The sequence below is a fragment of the Aethalodelphis obliquidens genome, unplaced genomic scaffold (assembly GCF_003676395.1).
Source record: "Aethalodelphis obliquidens isolate GAN/ISIS:26980383/991018 unplaced genomic scaffold, ASM367639v1 scaffold4, whole genome shotgun sequence".
NCBI classification, from domain to species: Eukaryota; Metazoa; Chordata; class Mammalia; order Artiodactyla; family Delphinidae; genus Aethalodelphis; species Aethalodelphis obliquidens.
In genome coordinates this window covers 83,554,747-83,577,608 of record NW_020837948.1, presented here as the reverse complement: position 1 = coordinate 83,577,608, position 22,862 = coordinate 83,554,747, and the positions used below count along the sequence as shown (strand labels likewise).

Sequence of the window (22,862 nt, the reverse complement as noted above, 5' to 3'; positions counted from 1 at the left end):
CTGTCAAAGGATTATTCTGTTGCCTCTTTATTCTGCCGAAACCATATTAAAATTATTCCAATACTAACCAGCCGAGTGCAGTCCTGGGCAAACTGGGAGTGTGCTGCTGGGGATCCTGCTGTGAGCAGAGCTGCTGGCCAAGAGCCCTCTGTAGGGACCCACCGCGGTGGTCCAGAGACCGCACTCTGGGCAGGCTCTTCCGAGTCAGGGACTCAGCATGGTGAGGGTCCCGGAGCCGGGCCAGTCCTTCCCACGTGTGGGGACCCTGCCAGGCAGTCTTGGCTCTGGGGCTCCTTGTTGGCCTGGCTGAGACTTTCTCTGAGCTGCACTGTAGTCCTATGCTCTCCCTCACCAGTCCCCACTCCCTTCTTTCTTGCCTTGTCTGACCTGCAGGCAGTATGAGCTCTCCCCACTTCTGCGCCCTCCTCCCTTTCTGTGTCACTGACTTTTCACGGACTTGAATTCTGTCTTAGCGTCTGCTTCCTGGAGGACCTGAACTGGCACAAGTTATTTGTGAAAACTGTTTCTTCTTTCAGTGTCTGAGCTGTCTTGGACACACCTACTTCTCCCCCTCCCCATTTGTGAGAAAGCAGACCCAGGGAAGCTTTGCTATAATTCTTGAGAGTCTGCTCCAAAAAGGGAGAAATGTTTTGACTCTTTTAGTTCTTTTAGGATGGACATTAATTTTGGATGTGGAGATATTTTTTTAACAAGAGCTTTGCATGCATGCATATTTCATCTGTTGCCAGGTGTCAGCTCTGTTCCTTGCTTAATGACAATGAGGAATCATTCATAATTTACTATTCTCATTTGTAGCCCACAAGAAAGAAGAAAAAAATCATTAATGATATGGTGTGTGCTGGGATATTGCTTTAGGTTCCTGGGACCTCTTGCAACATTGGCCAAAGATTAGTAAGGTAAGAACTGAGACGTGACCCGTTGCGTTGTGTGGTTTTTGTCAGTACAGCTTTAGGGAGAAAAGGGCACAGAAGCCAGACTGGGGAGGGTTGAGATGTGAATGGAAAGTGAAGAAGTGGACACTTCAAGAAATTTGATTTTAGAGGAAAGTGCTGTACCTACTGGATCAAGAAAATTTTTCCTTCCTCACCCTCCCCCCTTTTTTCCTCTCTTCTCCCTTCCTTTTCCTTCTCCTCCTCATTCTTCTTCTTCTTCTTTATTTTTTTTGGCTGTGCTGCATGGCATGTGGGATCTTGGTTCCCTGACCAGGGACCCAACCCATGTCCTCTACAGTGGAAGCACTGGAAATGTGGAGTCTTAACCACTGGACCGCCAGGGAAGTCCCATCTTCATTCTTCTTCTAATTCTTTTTTTTTTTTTTTAAGTCCAAGGTAACATAATATTTGACAAAAAGTTCAAACAATATAGAAATATATGGTGTAGAAAGTCCCTCATAATTCTACCCTCTGGATAGCAGGAGTTCTCAATATTGTCTGCATATTAGAATCATCAGGGGAGATTTTTTAAAATCCTGATGCTGAGCCCACAGCCTGTGTCAAAGATACAGAGATCTCTGGGAGTGGCACCCAGATATCGGCATTCTTTAAAGCTCTCTAGGTGATAACGACACACAGTCAAGGTTGAGAACCACTACTCGAAGTGTGGCCTGTGGACCAGTGGTATCAGCATCAGCATTCAGCAGAACCTCAACTCTGCAACCCTTCTACCTAATGAATCGAAATCTGCATGCTAACAATATCCCTTGATATTTCATATGCACAACAAATTTGTTTTTACATTTATGGTCAGTTGATTTTTTTTAATTGAAATATAGTTGACTTACAATGTTGTGTTAGTTTCTGAAGTACAGCAAAGTGATATATATATATATATATATATACATATATATATATTCTTTTCAGTTTCTTTTCCATTATAAGTTATTACAAAATATTGAGTATAGTTCCCTGTGCTATGCACTAGGTCCTTATTATTTATCTGTTTTATATATAGTAGTATATGTATATGTTAATCCCAACTTCCTAATTTACCCCTCTCCCCCTTTCCCCTTTGGTAACCATAAGTTTGTTTTCTATGCCTGTGGGTCTATTTCTGTTTTGTAAATAAGTTCATTTGTATCTCATACGCACAATGAAAATTGAGCAGCACTTTTTAGAGAAAAATCACTAAAAGAAATAAGGAAGACTTTTTTTTTTTAAGATGGAATGAACTCATGCTTACAGAGTTACTGAGAGGAAGAATCTGTAAAGGGGAAAGAATAGAAAGTATAAGACAGAATGTCATAATTGGTAGGACAATGTCCCAGAAGAGGTAGGAGGGATAGAACTGGCAGCTGGGAAAAATGAACTTTGAAAAGAAAAGGGAATTTGTCTTCTTGGGACACTGGAAGGAAGAGGGAGTGAATGATAGACTTGCAGGTAGGTTTGAATTGTGGGGGAAAATGGAAGTTGATGGTATTGCCACCTGATGGCCTTTGTTTTCTGCTTTCCCCAGGGAAGTAGGAGGAGAGGCCCTCTGTGAAAAACGAATGGGGCAAAGAGGAATAATGGCTATTGAAGCCCTACTATGTGACACAAGGGGTGTTACATACAAAAAGCCTATATACTCCTTCCAATAGTCCTAAGACAGTCCTATTATACAGACGGGGAGATCAATCCTCTGCTGGCTTCTCCTTTGCTCAGTCTCTGCACATCTATCCTGAGGTTCCCTCTCTATTTCTTCATTCCTTTGGTGACATCACTCAGTCCCCTGACTGTGAGTGTTATCTACATGACTTTGCCTGCAAAGTCCCCCCTGCCACCCGCTCCCCACAATCTACATTTCTAGTCCTGACCTGTGTTGTGAACTCCATCCAGTTGTTTACTTAACATTTCCATAGCATGCCTGATAGAAATCTCAAACTTACCATGGGCAAAAGACAACCCTTCCCAAACTTGCAACCCTCCTCCATAGCCCACTCCCTTAATTATAATAATGCCCAAACCCAGGACTTCTGGCAGTGTTTTCCCTCCACCTCCCTCCATCCCAAATCACCAAGAAGTCTTGTCAATTTTATCTCCACAACATTCTGAGTCCATCCACTTCTCTAAGATCTCCACCATCACCTCCTACGTGGACCACTGCACCACTGCAGTAGTGTTCTACCTGCCCTCTCTGCGTCCGCTGCTGCCGCCCTGCAACCCAGTCTCTGAATCTCAGCCAGACTGAGGTATACACACATGGTGTATACACATGGCAGTTTTAAAACATATAAACAAATAGAGTAGTATCACAAATCCCCTTAATCTTATCATAGCAACTCCAAAAATTATCAATAACTTGTCAATATTTTTTTAATCTCAACATTTTTCTTTTTTAAAAAAGCATTTAAAAGCAAATTTAAGATGCCATATTATTTATTTTATTTTATTTTATTTTATTTATTTTTTGCGGTATGCGGGCCTCTCTCTGTTGTGGCCTCTCCTGTTGCGGAGCACAGGCTCCGCACGCGCAGGCTCAGCGGCCGTGGCTCACGGGCCCAGCCGCTCCGCGGCATGTGGGGTCTTCCCGGACCGGGGCACAAACCCGAGTCCCCTGCATCGGCAGGCGGACTCTCAACCACTGCGCCACCAGGGAAGCCCCAAGATGCCATATTATTTCAACCATGCATATTTCAGTAGATATCTCTAACAGAGGAGGATTTTAAAAATTAAAACCAAAATGCTCATTACATTCTCAGTGCTGCACGGGTTTATATATTTTATCTCATTTAGTCTTCGTAATAGTCTTGAGGGGAGGGTGTTGCTAGATGATTTCACCTACAGGAAAGTGTAGATTTAGAGTGTCCTGGCCCAAAGGGCTGAAATTTGAAGTGGGAGTCCTCAAATTCCCTGTCTGCTGTGCGTTCCACCCATTATGACTTCTCTTTCCTGTAAATGTGAGGTCTCCTCTACACATTCCTTAGTGCCTTACATCTAGTGATCTTGCAACATTTTAAGAAAAGAGAAAATAAAAATGGGAAGAATCTATATTTTCAGATTTTCCTGCTTCAATTTTTCTCTAAAATTTAGGGAAAACATCATTATACTGCCATCTTCTGGATCTTTTGAATGCTAACACATCAATGACAATATAGATATTTAAAACCACATCCGTCCAACTCTAATCTAGGGCTGACATATTAAACTTTGTATAATTAAAATTATTTCTTTAGTTAATTGGAAAAATTTTCTTTAAACAACTTAATACATATTAAATATAGAAGCTAAAAAGTAGATGTATTTAGAGGTCAGTTATTTTTGTTTCTAGGGGCTGGAGGCAAACGTACATAGCTAAAATTTACAAATAATTCAACTGTCATTCAACCAATGACAGTTTTAAAAATTAATGTTAATAGAGGTGTTGGCTAGAAAAGCATTTCCACTGCTGGTGAGAGTATAAATTATCGCAGTCTTTTGGGAAGGCAATTTGATTGCTTATTTAAGAAGTAAAAATAAACTATCTGTAACTTTTTTGATGTATATATCTTTGAATAAGATGTATAATCTCACCTTGTTTATAAAGGACTAGAAAAACCCAGCATGCTTAAGTAAATGATGTTACTACATCTATGCAATGTGGTTCTTTGAAGGTGCTTAAAAATAATGGTGTAGTTCTAAATACACTGGTAATAATAACTAATAATGACTGATATTCTAAGAGGTTTGTTTAAAATATTTTGGCCTAGAACTGGAAGATGCTATGCAAATTAAATACTCTTTCATATTTTTTACTAACAGATATTTATGTAGCAAAAAACTACATTTGGATTTCTGCCTCTAAAAGAGTGATAAACTCAGCTTTTAAAAAATGGAACATGAGGCAATAAAGTCCTCAATCTTAGCTTCATAATCAATGGTACAATAAATAAGATAAAGACAGTTGGAGTGTAAGTTATATTTTGTGGTTTCTACTCAAGAAAAATTTAAACTAACGGGGAGAAAAACTTAGTACCCCGTGAAATCCATGCCATGAAGCCAAATTTACAATGCAATGTCTTTTTACTTACCTTTATTATTTAACAATAAAAGATTGACTAGGCACAGTAATCATGACTGGTATTGTCAAGTCTTTTCTATGTGCTAAGTGCTGTCCTAAGTGCTTAGCATGTGAGAAGTCAGTTGGTCTTCTCCATGACTTTGGAAAGACAGTGTATAGACAATATTTCTATTTAATGAAATTGAGAGTGAGGAAAGTTAAGCACATGGTCAAATCAGGAAATGAGTCCAAATATTCTGAATGTGGATGCAGTGCTTTTTTTTTTATTACACCCAAATGCGTCAAAAGGGAAAAACATACAGGTGTATATGCCTATATTAGAATGCTTGGTAATACATATGAAGTGCCAAGTACACTGCCTGGCATATTTTATTGATAAATACTCAAAAAAGGTTGACTATAACTCTTGTTATTTTTATTATGTTGAGAGGACAATAAAGGTAGGTCTCTGACCAAGTGACAGAGGCAAGCATCCTCCCACTCAACACTTCCATTGAAAATTCTCAATTGCATTGTAATGTCTTCACACTCATATGAAGCATAAGCCCCGTGAGGGCAGGAGTTTTCTCTATTATGTTCACTGTTACCTCCTGAGCCCTATAAGACAGCTCATATTAACTTCTCAGCAAACATTTGACACCTAGATTGAGAGACCAGAAGATTTTCTTGCTCCTTTTTTCTTCTTTTTGACTGTGCCATGTTAGCTTACTATTGTTTTGCTCTTCTGTATAATTTGTACACTTCAGAGTAGTGCTTCCCAAGTTTTAGTGGTTATGAAACTTCCTGGGATCTTGCTAAACATGTAGATACCCCCAAAAAAGTAGATCCTCAGAAAGCTCCATTATGTATTTATATACCCTCATAAATGGACCTCCACCCCAAAATTTGGTTTGGACATCAAAACTGATGATGCATACACGTATCAAGAGAGTATCAGAATACGTAGTGAAGCTTTCTGGGGGAAAAAAGACCTGGGCAGGCTTTCCAGCTGGTCCAAAAATGGCTTGAGAGAGCAGGGAGAGAGAGGCTTGGGGTTTTGTTGTGTTTAGGGGGAGGGGCTGGAATAGGTCTCTTCCAGGAAGTTGCACACACCACCTTTGCTAATATCACTTTGGCCAGAAGTTAGCAATATGGCCTCACCTAACTGCAAGGGAGATTATAACATGTAGTCTTTATTTCAAGTCATAGTGTGTCCCGTTCAACATCAGAGTTCCATTACTATATAACAAGGGGAGAACGAACATAAAGGGACCAGAAGCAGTCTCTGATCCAGTTACTAAATAGACGTTAGGTGGAGTAACATCAATTATTTCAAGTCATCCGTGTATGGTTTACTACTCATAATTTCTAGTTAGTGTTCCAAAGGTTGCTATTTTTGTACCTTACTCTGGGTTTTATTATGTTCCATAGCAATGCTCGGTGAGCTGAGGAGATAACGCTTAATGGAAAAGAGTATTTATTTATTTCTGGCAATGTGCCAGGCACCTGAATGGATACTTTCACATATATTTTCTCATTTGGAAGAGCCAAGAGAGAAATAAGAAAGAGTTCTCTCATCCAAGGTCAACTATAGGCAAAATGGTAAGTAAAGTAGCGTTTCTTTTCTTTATTCTTTTTCTCCTTTTGCATTTAATAATATTTTATTTATTTATTGAAGTATAGTAAATTTACAATATTGTGTTAGTTTCAGGTGTACAGCAAAGTGATTCATATATATATATATATATATACATATATATTCAGATTATTTTCCATTATAGGTTATTATAAGATATTGAATATAGTTTTCTGTGTTATACAGTAAATCCTTGTAGCTTATCTATTATATGTACAGTAGTTTGTATCTGTTAATACCATACTCCTAATTCATCCCTCTTTCCTTTTCCCCTTTGGTAACCATAAGTTTGTTTCCTATGTCTGTGAGTCTGTTTTTGTTTCGTATATAGATTCATTTGTACCATTTTATAGATTCCACATATAAGTGATATCATGTAATGTTTGTCTTTGTCTGACTTACTTCACTTAGTATGATATTCTCTAAGTCCATTCATGTTGCTGCATATGGCAATACTTCATTTTTCTATGGTTGAGTAATATTCCATTGTATATATATATATATATATATATATATATACCACATCTTCTTTATCCATTCATCTGTTGGTGGACACTTAGGTTGCATGTCTTGGCTATTGTAAATACTGCTGTTATGAACATTGGGGTGAATGTACCTTTTCGAATTAGAGTTTTCATCTTTTCTGGATATATGCCTAGGAGTGGGATTGCTAGATCATAAGGTAGCTCTACTTTTAGTTTTTAAAGGAATTTTCCATACTGTTCTTCATAGTGGCTGCACCAATCTTTTCCACATCCTCACCAGCACCTGTTATTTCTTGTCTTTTTGAGAATAGCCATTCTGACCAGTGTGAGGTGATAAGTAAGGTAGCTTTTCTTTCATAACTTGTGCTTTCCTTTTCAACAGATGTTTTCTAAAGTGTGTTCTGTGTATTTATTTTTCTACAACAGAATGTCCAATGTAGAGCATAACTGAAAATATTCAATTGTGCAAAATGGTATGTAGGACTTAAGTTCAAATGGAAAACATAATTTGTCAAGATAAATACTTGAACGTAATTTGAGGTCTTACAGAATAGTATTTCGATTAGATTATCTTTAAATCCAATTGGCTGAGCTGCCTTATATCTAGACCCCAAATTACAGTTATTCTTTCCCTGCCTAAACTGAAATAGTCAGTATGTAGAAGCATCAGAGCCAGTGGTTGGGTGTGATCATAATTGATTCTTGTTTCTAGAGCTTTCCCTAGCAACCTGCCTTGGATAAAAAGACACCAGAAATTTCTCAAAGGCCAGTGGTTCATATGGTAAGTATGATGAGTACTCTACATGATTCCCTTGGTTTCCATTTCTAGTTAGACAGCATCTAGGTGGCTTTCTTCAATTTATCGTACAGGACAAACACAGGGGCTCCATGCAGCCCCTAAGAATTTTGAATAAAGTGCCTAGAAAAAGGCTTATGTGCCTGCATTTTTCTTTTTAAAGAACTTATTATTTATTTATTTACTTATTTATTGGCTGCATTGGGTCTTCGTTGCTGCACGTGGGCTGTCTCTAGTTGCAGCAAGCAGGGGCTACTCTTTGTTGCCGTGCACGGGCTTCTCATTACGGTGGCTTCTCTTGTTGCAGAGCACAGTCTGTAGGCGCATGGCTGTCAGTAGTTGTGGCACGCGGGCTCAGTAGTTGTGGCTCACAAGCTCTAGAGCACAGGCTCAGTAGTTGTGGCGCACAGGCTTAGTTGCTCTGTGGCATGTGGGATCTTCCTGGACCAGGGCTCGAACCCATGTCCCCTGTATTGGCAGGCAGATTCTTAACCACTGCACCACCAGGGATGTCCCCGCCTGCATTTCTGAAAATCTTCCTCCAGCATTCAAGGACCCCAGGAGACACAACATCAACTCCTTTGTGCCCACATTACAGCATCAACAATTGGCTCACAGTATCACGGGGGTAGGAAACCACCTAGGCTTTTAAATTCTGCTGCCTTGGCAGATTTTCCAACATCAGATACAAATTGGGTTCTGGGAAAATCTGATGAGGTGAAGAAGAAGAGTGAAGTGGCTACAGCTGTTGCACGAAGGACCAAAATGCCTTGGTGCTGTGTGTGCTTGTATTCCTCCTAAGAACCTCTGCTTGTAGTTATCCTTAAAGCAAAGTGAAGGGCTCAAGTAAGGAAACATCTGTTGACACTTGTCATGGTGCCCTTCCAGAAGGAACATACTCCTACTCTTTGGGAAGATGGAATATACAGTCCACTCTGCCTTTGTAGATGGAGTTAGCAGTAACCTCTCTGTTCCCATGCTGCAGCTTCGCCCACTTAATCGGACCACTGCAGCCTTGGAGATGGCAGCGGTGATGCTGCAGTCAAGAAACCCCTTGTAAAGTAGATGACCTTTCAAGTTTTAACCTTTTTTTTTTCCGGCCGTGCTGTGTGGCATGCGGGATCTTAGTTCTACGTCCAGAGATCGAACCTGTGTCCCCTGCAGTGGAAGCACGGACTCTTAACCGCTGAACCGCCAGGGAAGTCCCAACTTTTAACCTTTTTTTATTCCAGTTTTATTGAGACATAATTGACATAAGGCACTGTATAAGTTTAAGGTGTACAGCATAATTATTTGACTTATATACATTATGAAAAGATTATCACAAGTTTAGCAAACATCCAAAATACAAAATAAAAGAAAAAGAAAAAAACTTTTTTTTCTTGTGATGAGAACTCTTAGAATTTACTCTTTTAATGACTTTCATATATAACACACAGCAGTGTTAATTATATTAACACATTGTACATCACATGCCTGATACTTATTTATCTTATAACACGAAGTTTGTACCTTTTGACTGCCTTCATTCAATTCCTCCTCCCCCATCCCCTGACTCTGGTAACCATAAATCTGATCTCTTTTTCTATGAGTTCTTTTGTTTGTTTGTTCTTGAAGTATAATTGACCTATAACACAATGTTAGTTCCTGGTGTACAACATAGTGATTCGATATTCTATACATTTCAAAATCGTCACCATGATAAGTCTAGTTACCATCTGTCACTATACAAAGACAGGAGATGACCTATTTACTCATGGCAGCAGAATGGGCTGGAGGAGCTTGTAAGGCCAGAGTGGGAGCTTTGAGATCCAGGAATGTTGGTATCACTGGCTCAGCCCTGACACAGACTGAAAGGCTAATATGCTTAATTTCTTTCTTATATCTTTTCCTTACCTTTCTTTTCTCTTTCCCTCTACATAGTCAGTATTCTTTCAAGTAGGACTTTTAAGTTGTCCAGCCTGGGGGAGGATGGTTTGAAGCAAAGAATAAATTGTTAAAGTTGTAATTTCAGGTGTCATGAGGGATAAATATTGGGGTTAAGGGTATCTGGAAAATATGCCTGAAAATTGACGTGGGGGAATTTTTTTGGGTTGAAAGAGAAGTGAAAAAAGAGAGGGCAGATGACAGAGGCTGGGACACATGGAAAAGTTTTTTCAGTGACCTAATGTTGCCACTAATTGATGAGAAATACTGCTTTAATGTCTTGAATTTATCCTAGAAGAATTAGGCTCAATAGCTCCTTTCATTACCTGGGAGCTTAAATCATGAGTGGCATCTTTTTCCCATATATTTTTGAAAGATGCTTTCACATAGAATATAAAACGTTTTAGAAATTCAATTTTATTTATGGGCAGCATCATATTTTTTATACTCTTGCTGAAGAAACTTAGGGTAAGTAGAGGGTCAATTTTATCTTTTCTTTTTTTAACCAAAGGGGCGTATCACTCAGCAGAGTGCTTAGTTGTTATGAGAGTGGAAAAAAGTTCCTCTGGTATAAGGTGTGGGGAACCTATTGGATTTAAAAGGATAATAAGCTTTCTTCTTGAAATAGGCCTAATCAACATACTTTATTGTACTTTATTGGGGGCATTCATCAATAATGAATCAAACACTAGGCAAAACTTTTCCTGAGAGAGTTAGAAACTCTCTGGCTGGAGTTGAACCCTGGGATCTGGGGTTGTGTCTGTGAATGTTATTCATTCTGCAAAATGCTCTGAGTACCTACCTTGGGCCCAAATGCAGAGAATCATTGGGTCTTGGAAATGTACTTGTTTGGGGAAACACTTAAAGATCTCTGCTGGAACAAGGGTAACATAATCACTCCACCATGCAATGCTTAATGGTAAAAGAGAGTGGGGATGTGATCTCACTGAGTGCAGGACTGTTTCTAAGCAGAGTTTTTTAAGGGTAATGAACGCTGGCTCTGCAGGTTCTAAATGTGAGTGAACAAGATGGAATTTGGTCAACAGTTGGAGGAGTTGGCCTCAGTAACACGCAGAGTTCACCTGTGGTAACAAAGGGTAAGACAGAGTATTTGGGCTTAGATGCTGGTAGGTGCATCGTTGCACAGTGGGAGTGTGTGGAAGTCCTTTATAATTGATTCCATTTTTTCAATGAAATAAGAAAGCAGTTGATTAAGAACAAATGTGAGATAGTAGATCTTGAAACTATGAGGGGGAAACTAAGTATGAAATAGTTATCAACAAGTCAGTGTAAGAATTCCTGGATTTTTTCAGTCTAAGTTATACACACCAGCTTTCCACGTTGCACCCCCTACCTATCCCTAGCATCCCAATTTATCAATATTAAGTAAAAACCAGTAAAGAAAGATTCATGACAAGACAAATAAGAGAGGAATGTCATAGGGCATAGACATGCAAGACAAACACTGGTTAAGCCCAGTATTGATTCTACTAAGCCTTATGGGGCTAAGAGAGAGCTCTGTTCCTGCCACTTAAAATCTTGTTAGGCTTTTCAGCTGGAACCGCCATCTTCCCGTAATTCGCCAAAATGACCAACACAGAGGGAAAGAGGAGGGGCACCCGCTACATGTTCTCTACGCCTTTTAGAAAACATGGAGTTGTTCCTTTGGCCACATACATGCAAATCTACAAGAAAGGTGATATTGTAGATATCAAGGGAATGGGTGCTGTTCCAAAAGGAATGCCCCACAAATGTTACCATGGCAAAACTGGGAGAGTCTACAATGTTACCCAGCATGCTGTTGGCATCATTGTAAACAAACAAGTTAAGGGCAAGATTCTTGCCAAGAGAATTAATGTGCGTATCAAGCATATTAAGCACTCTAAGAGCCGAGATAGCTTCCTGAAACGGGTGAAGGAAAATAATCAGAAAAAGAAGGAAGCCAAAGAGAAAGGTATTTGGGTTCAACTGAAGCGCCAGCCTGCCCCACCCAGAGAAGCACACTTCGTGAGAACCAATGGAAAGGAGCCTGAACTGTTGGAGCCCATTCCCTATGAATTCATGGCATAATGGGTGTAAAGAAAATAAAAGACCTGGACTGTATAAATGTTTCTCTTAATTGAGTAGAAGTGTGTGACCCCCTTCCCCAAACAAATATTTAAAGCATACACACACAAAAAAAATCTTGTTAGCATCAACTCACCCATCTTTACATCCATCCCATTGCCCCAAAAGACACCAATTTAGTTCCAGGGCTGAGGTTGGGGCAGAGGCTCCTTTCTTGTTTAGAATGCCTGCCTGAGAGTATTCTGAACCAATTTTCTCTGATAAGCATCTCAGGGATTCTAGAGATCAAAAAAGACTCAGTATGAGTCCAAAGTTATCTTTCTTCTCTTCCGGACTCTAGCAGAGAAACGTGAGGTAGAATTTCTAGCTACTGAGTTAGGACTATAAAGAAGCAACACACTAACCAGAGAGAAAATACATTGGTTCAGTGAGGGTATGTGGAAGCTCTCTCTTTTGGTTCAGTTTTCTCAGGGAGGTAGAGAAGAAGGTTATTACCAGAGAGTGAATTTGTGGAAAAAGGTTTAGAAAAAGAAGTGTGAAATAGTCAGGATGAACAATTGAATGGACTAGGCAAAGTAGTGTGATTACCATTTAAAGGCCCACTTGAGGTTCATAATCGTCACTTTAAAGTAAGACCAATCACAGGGTACAGGAAGAGAACAGGCAGACTGAATTTAATAAGCGTTGCGGTTTTGACATATATATTAGGGATAATTGACAGGGTGGAATGGGGAGAATTGGCAAGGGTAGTTTTGACTGTAAGAATCCAAGATTTCTTACACTGAAAGACTTGTGGATAATTGTTTCATCTTTCTTCTCTCTTTTCATCCATCCAATCATAAGAACATATATTTGTAATTCTTATATTTGCATGAAAGAAACACTGGAAAGACACCCCAAACAAACACAAATGGTTACTTATACAAATGTTTACTAATAGGAGGGTAAGGTGACAGAGATGGAGTCCTTCCAATCCTTCACAAAATTTTCCCAAAAATTGAAGAGGAGGGAGCATGTTCCAACTCACTCTAGGAGGCCAGTATTACTCTGACATGAAAACCAGAGAAAGATATAACAAGAAAAGAAAGCTACAGAACAATATCCCTTATTAGTATAGATACAAAGTTCCTCAAGAAAATACTAGTAAACTGAATCTGACAACATATGAAAAGGAGTACATACCATGGCCAAATGAGGGTTTATTCCAGGAATGCAAGGTTGGTTCAACATATGAACATCAGTTAAAACAATATATCATATTAAAGCAATAAAGGACAGAAAGCCCGCAACCATCTCTGTAGATGCAGGTGAGATGCACCATTTCATGATATAGATACTTAACAAAATAGGAGTAGAAGGGAACTTCTCCAACATGATAAAGAGAATTTATGAAAAACCCACAACAAAATCATATTTAATGGTAAAGGAATAAAAAAAGTTTTCCTCCTAAGATGAGGATTTTCAACAAGGATGTTGAGACAATTCAATGGGTAAATAAAAGTCTCCTTAGGGCTTCCCTGGTGGCGCAGTGGTTGAGAGTCCGCCTGCCGATGCAGGGGACATGGGTTCGTGCCCCGGTCCGGGAAGATCCCACATGCCGCAGAGCTGTTGGGCCCGTGAGCCACGGCAGCTGAGCCTGCGTGTCCGGAGCCTGTGCTCCGCAACGGGAGAGGCCACAACACTGAGAGGCCCGCATACCAAAAAAAAAAAAGTTTCTTTAACAAATGGTACTAGGACAACTGTATATCCATAGGCAAAAAAATGAAGTTGGACTCCTACCTCAGACCATATACAAAATTAACTCAAAATGAATGAAGACCTAAAAAGAGCTATGAAACTCTTTGATAAAATATAGGGCTAAATTTTCATGACCTTGGATTTGACAGTGGATTCTTAGCTATGACACCAAAAGCAAGGGAAGAACAAAAAAATTAGATATATTGGCCTTCATCTAAACTAAAAACTTTTGTCCATGAAAGGACACTATCAAGAAAGTGAAAAATGACCTATAGAATGGGAGAAAATATTTGTAAATTATATATCTGATAAGGGTCTAGTAACTAAAATATGTAAAGAACTCTTACAACTCAATAACAAAAGAACAAGAAACCAAATTAAGAAAATGTGTAAAGGACATTACTCCAAAGAAGAAATACATATGGCCAAAAGGCACATGAAAAGATGCTCAATATTATTAGTTATTAGAGAAATAAAAATCAAAGCCACAAAGCCATTTTGTACCCTTTCAGATGGCTGTAAGTAAAAAATTGGACAGTAAGAAGTGTTGCTGAAGTTGTGGAGAAATTAAAACTTCCCTACATTGTTGTTGCTGAAGTTGTGGAGAAATTAAAACTTTCCTACATTGTTGGTGGGAATGTAAAATGGTGCAGCTGTTTTTGAAAACAGTTTGGTAGTTCCCCAAAATGTTAAGCAAAGAGTTACCATATGACTTAGTAATTCTGCTCTTAGGTATAGTCTCAAAAGACATGGAGACATGTGTCCATATAAAAACTTCTATACGAATGTTCATAGCAGCATTATTTATAATAGCCCCAAAGTGAAACAACTCAAATATCCATGAACTGATGAATGCACAAACAAAATGCAGTACAGCCATAGAATATTATTTATCCATGAAAAGGAATAAAGTACTGATACATGCCACAACATGGGTGAACCTTGAAAACATTGTGCTGAGTGAAGAAGTCAGAAACAAAAAGCCACTTGTTGTATGATTCTATTTATATAAAGTGTCTAGAAGAGGTAAATTCATGGAGACAGAAAGTAGATTAGTTGTTTCCAGGACCTAGAAGGCTGTGGAAAATAGGGAGTGACTGCTAAGGGTTACAGGATTTCTGTAGATAGTGGTGATGGCTTCACACTCATGTGAATATTTTTTTTTTTCATGTGAATATTTTTAAAATCACTGAATTATACATTTTAAAAGGGTGAGTTTTATGCTGTGTGAATTATATCCCAATAAGCAAATATTCCAGACAGAAGATAAGGAGTAAAAGATATGGAGGGCTTGGCTCTACACTGACAGTAGAACAGAGTGAAGGGATGTCTAACTCGAAGTATGTTCTACAGAACTTGTTGACTAATTGGGTGTGGGAGGTAGTGAGAAGGAAGAAAAAGTCAAGAATGATTCTGAGGTGCCTCATCACCTTGTATTGCATGGATTCATTTATGTATGTGCCCATCCTGTTAAAATATGTGTTTCTCAACCTGCTACCTAAAAACGTAGGGTCTATTCTGGGGGAAAGGTAAGTGGCAGTTTTAGACACACTTCAGAGCAAACATTAAGTACGTCCATTTTCACGGGTCTGTTTTATACAGTTCAAGAGAGTTGCTCAATTTCCCCTGTGAACTGAGAGGTTACTTCCTGTGTTTGGACAGTGTTGAAAGGCTACTTCCCATTTTGAGGTTTCCCCACTTTAGTTTTGATGGGAGAAGCCGCTAACCTCTACTGACTCTAAGTGCTAAATGTTCTGCCAAGTTCTTCCTGATGTTTTCACAAATGAGGTGCCCTCTTCATTTCACCCTGCATTGGACCACAGGTTTTGAAAGAATTTTTGACAATAAAAGCATTTATTAACATAACTGGTTTCACTGTTTGCCTAATCAAAGTTATAGTAATGCAACTGTCAACTGGCCTTTCCCATTGCGTGAACTGTACCATCACTATCGCAATGCTAGTTGATATAATTTCAGTCTAAAGAAAAGAGTCTTGATACTTTGATAAGCCTGTACATTCTCATTTTAGATCATATAAACTTAGACCAGTAAAATAGCCCTAGGTTCCCCAGTAACTACCTTCACAGACTCATAAGAATCTAATGTCATATAGTTGGTAATCTCCCTGGTAATTATTAATTAGGTTCCTTCTGGACTTACTGCCCATGGGTGAGGAGGGTGTGGAAGCCTATATGTGTTCAAGATGCTGCAGTGTGTATTTTATATATCTTGATTTCATCGACCCTATAAGGAAGGTTTCATTACCCTTTAAGTAAGAAAATTGAAGCTTAAGAGTATAACTCGGATAGCAAACAGTAAAGCCTACATTTGAGACAAGATTTGTCTGATGGTCTTTCTGGCAAGCCACATTTTCTCCCAAGAAGCAGGCTCATACTAGTAGAAGCTGAAGAAGGAGAAAAAAGAGAGTGAAACTAATTTCTTTACGAGTACAAGTAACTTATTACATCTATATGTATATTTAAATACATACCATCAGTGCACTTCACTCATATGCTCACTTTTTTTTTAACATCTTTATTGGAGTATAATTGCTTTACAATGGTGTGTTAGTTTCTGCTTTATACAAAGTGATTCAGCTATACGTATATCCCCATCACTGTTTTTTTTAATAAATTTGCTTATTTATTTATTTATATTTGGCTGCATTGGGTCTTCGCTGCTGCCCGCAGGCTTTCTTTAGTTGAGGTGAGTGGGGGCTACTCTTCGTTGCCGTGCGCGGGCTTCTCATCACGGTGGCTTCTCTTGTTGTGGAGCACAGGCTCTAGGCGCGCAGGTTTCAGTAGTTGTGGCATGCAGGCTCAGTAGTTGTGGCTCGCAGGCTCTAGAGCGCAGGCTCAGTAGTCGTGGTGCACGGGCTTTGTTGCTCCGGGGCATGTGGGATCTTCCTGGACCAGGGCTCGAATCCATATCCCCTGCATTAGCAGGCGGATTCTCAACCACTGCACCACGAGGGATGTCCCATATACTCACTGTTAAAGAGCATACATTGGAAACACGGTCACGTAAATATCAAGGAACTGTACCAGCAGTGCATTAAAGTGAAGATCTATGAATCACCGGACCTACCTTGCATCAGACCATCCTTTTGCCCCTGGTGCCCATGAAGCATTTCAATAAGATTCCTGTTTCTATCATGGCTCTGTGTATCATCACAATATACTCCGGTTCCTTCAAACAAAAGAACCAGCAAACAAGCAGACATACAAAAGACAGAGCATCTTTAGGATGCTTATCTTATTGCACTGTGAATAAAAAAGTAATAGCAGCTAACAAAATAAAATTAAATAATTTAAAATTTCTTTTGCGAATAAGTAATGCATTCGTTAACATATTAAAAATATAAGCAAATATAAGGTGTAAAGTCTTAGTTCCATCTCTTTTTCGATCTAACCTGTTTCCATCTTTTCACCCTGTGGGTGAAAAATGTTATCAGTAAATAAAGGATGTTGCAGCCACCAAGCCAGCAGCCACTGCAGCCACCTCCCAACTGTGTACCCTGAGTGGATTCAGGATGGAGAAAAGCAGGATACTGGCCCTAGGTAGCTAAGGTGCATGGCAAAGGAATGATTTCAGTGAGCCCAGACTCTTGCATCTTCCCATACACAGAACAGCGCTAAATTCAATAACTTGAGATGTCTGGTTTTCTTCATTAACAGTAATCTTTTGATGTTCCAGCTGTCTGGTTTCTGTTGCAAAACTCCTGTATATCCTGGCTCCCCTCTGCCTCCTTGGAGCAGTGCCTGAGAGTGCTCTGGGAGGCTGTCTTCCAGGCTTAAGCCCTTAGAAGATCCTCTGAATAAAACGTAATTCTCCACTTCTAGGTTGTGCGTTTTTTTTTTTTTTTTCAGTCGACAACCTAGTCCCCTTCTCCATGTATCCCCTGTCAGATAATAATTTTTATTAGTTTCTCATGTATCCTTTCAGAGTTTTTTCATGCAAATACAAAGAAGTATGAAAGTATTCTTTTTGAATAAATTGCTTAAACTTTTTGTCTTCTGTTTTATTAAGATATAATTGATTCACAGCACTGTATAGGTTTGAGGTGTACAGCATAATGATTTGACTTACATACATCATGAAATAATTATCACAATAAGTTTAGTGAACATCCCTCATCTCATATAGATACAAAATTAAAGAAACAGAAAAAAAAATTTTTTTCCTTGTGATGAGAACTCTTAGAATGGACTTTCTTAACAACTTTCATATAAAACATATAGCAGTGCTGATTATCAAAGGGGATAACTACCCAAGGTGGATGAAAATCATCTGGGTACATAGACCAAACTGAAGCACAGTCCACTTCCACAGCTGGTGCAGAGCTGTGCTCCTGACTTTCCCTGGGCACTCAGTGAGCCCCACAAACCCAGAGAAGCACCATTGCACCTGGGGATGGTGCAGAGACCCCCCGCCCCCAAATGTATTCTTGTTCTCCTTCATCCTTTTAACTCCAAAGTAACTTATTGGTCTGTATCTTTCTTTTTCTTCTTAACAGTGTATTTTGTAGATCTTTCCATATCAGTGCATAGAAAACTTCTTCAGTTTTTTTTTAATAGCTGCAAAATATTTCTTTTAATGTGTATACTGTACAAGTTACTTAACCAAGCCACTGCTGACGAATATTTGGGTTGTCTCTAATCTTTTGTATGCTAGCTCACATTTATTGGACTAAGCTTACTATATTCCAGGTGCTGTCTAATTGCTTTACTCGGGTTCATTAATGTAGCAACCCTTTGAGTTAGATAATATTATTTCCACTTTTCCGATAAGGGAACAAGAGGATCAAAGAGGCTGAGCAACTTTCTCAAGATTTTGAACAAAGACTGTCAACCTTTAGAGCACATATTTGTACTAGTGAAACACAAACTAGTACCCTTTATTGCTTTCGGGGAAAGTCCTACTTTTAAGGAAAAGTCTCTAATTGTTGTGTTTACAACTGTTTTCCATTGGTTTCTAAGATTTTATCACAAACATTTGAAAAATTTGTACAATTCAGGATTTTACTCTTTTCCACCACTCATTCTTTACTCTTTCTTGACCTGTGGAGTATGTAATGATGAACCTGATATCAAAATATATCTGTTTAAAGACAGTTTAAGGAGGTAGTGTTTAAAATTATGGGATAGACTGACATTTTCTGAAAGTGATTGATTTTCATTTTAGGGTATAATATGCTGAAGTCTTAGTCTGAGAAAAAAAAACAAACCACCTTTTTTTACTTGGGCACCACAAGTTTAAAGTGAAGAGCAAATAAATGACCTTGCCCTTTGATATTCACACTTCCTCTGCAGGATTTTACCCAATACAGTTGTAGAGCCATGGAAATCTTTGCATTTCGTATCTGCTTTCTCAGAGCTGTTTGACTTCATTCAAGTATAAACCAACTGAAATGTTTCTTAGACTTGCAGGCTCCTGCCACGTACTGCAAAGAACTGAAAAACCCAGATAATAGCTAGAAACCCAAACAAATCCGGGTCCTCTCCTAAATTTAGCAAGTGCCTGCCACTATTGAAAACCATCATGACAAAATGTCTTATCGCCTTCTGATTGTCATTTGATCCTTGCCATCTGCAGCCATCAGGACCACCAGGGCAAAATGTGTCCAGTGTTGTAAAGGGCAAGCATATCTTACCTAAAAGGGAAGTGTGAAGCCCTGTTCATACTACTTAATATTTAAACCTAAAACAACATTCTTATGAAGGACTTGATGCCAGCAGAGAATACTCATCTAGTGACCTCACTTTAATGCACAAGGGTAAGCTGTGACAAAGTGAGAGAGTGGCATGGACATATATACACTACCAAACGTAAAATAGATAGCTAGTGGGAAGCAGCCGCATAGCACAGGGAGATCAGCTCGGTGCTTTGTGACCACCTAGAGGGGTGGGATAGGGAGGGTGGGAGGGAGACGCAAGAGGGAAGAGATATGGGAACATATGTATATGTATAACTGATTCACTTTGTTATAAAGCAGAAACTAACACATCATTGTAAAGCAATTATACTCCAATAAAGATGTTAAAAAAATAGAAAAGTAAAAATTATACAAATAATATTGGAATAAACTGTCTTATTAGAAAAAAATTAATGCACAAATCACAGTATTTAGGTGTAATGACAAAGGTGTAATGATAAAGCATTAACAATAATTATTTTGCTGAAATCTTCCTTTAGCTAAGTCATTGCCTAGCAGCCATTTTTCTTTCTCAAACTATTCACACAGTGACAATTTAATGGAAAAAGAGATACCATCTGGAGTACTTATTAGCTTAACAAGCCCTTGACTGGGAGTCTAAGACGATTCCATGTTTCTCATTCCCTCTGAGTGGTTTGACTCCAGAGCCTAACGCTGTTGTTTAACTCTAGGGACTGGAGCATGCTTGCCACTAGGGGGTGCTGTTGCTTCTTTACTCCAGCCTCTGGCGGTTTCAATTCTGACTTTATCAGACTTAACAGAAAAAAGGAGGTTTTATCCTTCCCGAGTGTGTTCCTCGTATGTCCCAGAGTAAGTGGAATATGTTGGAACAATTCAGAACAAAACAAAATAACTCGTAAATGAAATAGGCTTGTTAAAATGTTTTCTAGTATCTCTCCGAGATGGACCAGAACAGCTTCTTGATATCATCAGTGGTCTAACAGTTTCATTAGGGTCTGGGGACAGTAACAGTTTTTGAAGTGCTACTTCAGGAAGTGGGGACTAGTGGGGAACAGGGAGTGTGTCTCTGCAGCAGAAGGGGAGAGGACTGGGTCCTTGCAGACTCTTCCACAGTCTGGCAGAAATCTGCTTCCCCTTCTACTGATTCAGTGTTGGCTCAGACACAATTTGCCAAAGCCTGTCACATGTACCAGTTTTGGGGTTGTTAAAAATAAAAGTTCTGGGACTTCCCTGGTGGCACAGTGGTTAAGAATCTGCCTGCCAATGCAGGGGATACAGGTTTGAGCCCTGGTCCGGAAGAGCCTATGTGCCATGGAGCAACTGACCCCGTGCACCACTCCTACTGAGCCTGTGCTCTAGAGACCGTGAGCCACAACTACTGAACCTATGTGCCACAACTACTGAGCCCACATGTCACAACTACTGAAACCCGTGCACCTAGAGCCCATGCTCCGCAACAAGAGTAGCCACTGCAATGAGAAGCCCGCGTATTGCAGCTAAGAGTAGCCCCCGCTTGCCGCAACTAGAGAAAGCCTGCGTGCAGCAACAAAGACCCAACGCAGCCAAAAATAAAAAATTAATTTAAAAAAAAAAAAGAAAGAAAAAGAAAAAAAAAGTTCTGTGGTCACATGAATTTGGGAAATTCTGGTTTTAAAAAGTTTTAAAAAGTTTTACTTGCTGTAGAACTTTCAGAACATTTAATTGACATTACCCTGTGCATTGCTCTTTGTGAATCTAAGGCTGGGGATTTGCTAGGGGTAGATACTCTAACAGTGGTTCTCAGTGGAGGGTGGTGATTTTGCCTCCAGGGGACATTTGACATTGTCTGGAGACATTTTTTTTTTTTTTTTTTTTTTTTGCGGTACGCGGGCCTCGAACTGTTGTCGCCTCTCCCGTTGCGGAGCACAGGCTCCAGACGCGCAGGCTCAGTGGCCATGGCTCACGGGCCCAGCCGCTCCGCGGCATGTGGGATCTTCCCAGACCGGGGCATGAACCCGTGTCCCTTGCATTGGCAGGCGGACTCTCAACCACTGCGCAACCGGGGAAGCCCTGGAGACATTTTTGATTGTCATGACTGGGGAAGGGTGTTATAGCCATCGAATGGGTAGACACCAGTGATGCTGCTGACCGTCTACGCACAGAACAGCTCCCCCCCCAACCCCCGCCACTCCACCAACAAAGAATGATCAAGCCCAAAAGGTCAGCAATTCAGAGATTGAGAAACCCTGCTCTATAACATACACAGCTTGTTATACTCACTCAACCACGAAATTAATTATCTCTTCTTGAATTGTCTTGTAGGACTAGAGTGGAAAATCTGTGGGGAAACTTTGCCTTCAGTTTATCCACAATGTTTTAATTGCTGTGTGGTGTGGGCTTCCCTTAGTACTACTCTTTGACCTCCATGTGGCACTTGTCTATGTTGACTGGCCGTTCCTTGAAATTCCCCTCAATTGGCTTGACAATGAATTGTTTTGGTTTTCCTTCTTCTGTAACCTCTCTCCCTCATGCCAAGATATTTTGTCCCAAAGAGATCTACATTTCCAGTTATGTGTTGGATATTTTCTTCAAAATAAAAATGTCCCGTTTCTAAAACTACCTCTTTCTCATCAACTTCCTATTTCCCTCCTTCATTGATTTGTTCTTAAATTCTTCCAATTTTCTCAGTCAATCTGATATGTGATTATGTTTAATCACTAAGTCTGGTGAACCCTCTGGTCCTTCGTCTTTCTCTTCTCAAATGAGGCCTTGATTGCCCCTTGTCTGATTACTGAAATAAAATCCAAATCACACTTCCTGTTTCCTCTCCTTGTCCTTTCCATGTAGCCTGCACACTACCAGTGTGTAAATCATCCTAAAACATCACTTTGATTCTTTCCTTAAAACTTCCAGGGAGCGAGTTCCCATTGTCCTTTGAATAAAGTCTACACAACTTTTTCCGGCAGTCAAATTTCCCACAGTGTGGCTCCCACCTATATTTGAAACCTTTGTTCCAATGGCTCCTCCATTGAAATTCCAGAAAGAAAAAACACTGTTCATATGAGAGCAAAGCTGTGGAGAGGGGCAAGTGCAAAGCACTTGGTGAAAGGAAGTTTTTGTAAACTTTTTAGATTTAATTTCTGGCATACAATCTCTGGAAGCCAAACAATGCAAGTTCTAAATTATCGCAGATACATCTGTATGTGTGTGACTCATCCTCTAGACTAAGGAAACTCTATAAATGGGCTACTATGACCTTTACAGCATGTAAACGATGAAAATAAAGAAGGATGTTGCTCAAGCCTCCCATCTGTCAAAGCCCCTAGCCTATCATATTATGCAACCTTTGTAAATATTTGTTGAATTTAGAATGAACAAATTAATGAGCGCATGCATGAATGAATGAAAAAACTACTGTGGCAGGTGCTGGTGGTGTCCTGCCTATATCTTGCAAATACTGAAAATACCTGCACCTTTCTACTGGAAGTCTTTTTTTTCTTTCTTTCCTGGCTACAGATGTGTTCTCAACCTACCCCCAGTTCAAGCTGGAAGTGTCAAAGAGTTGATGAGTCCAGAAGCCACCCT

General features: G+C 39.6%; 1 pseudogene; it reads left to right on the top strand.

Annotated features, from left to right (window-relative positions):
* Positions 1-192: 192 nt before the first annotated feature.
* LOC113617598 (60S ribosomal protein L21 pseudogene) lies at positions 193-11,919 on the top strand (annotated as a pseudogene).
* The last annotated feature ends 10,943 nt before the right edge of the window (positions 11,920-22,862 follow it).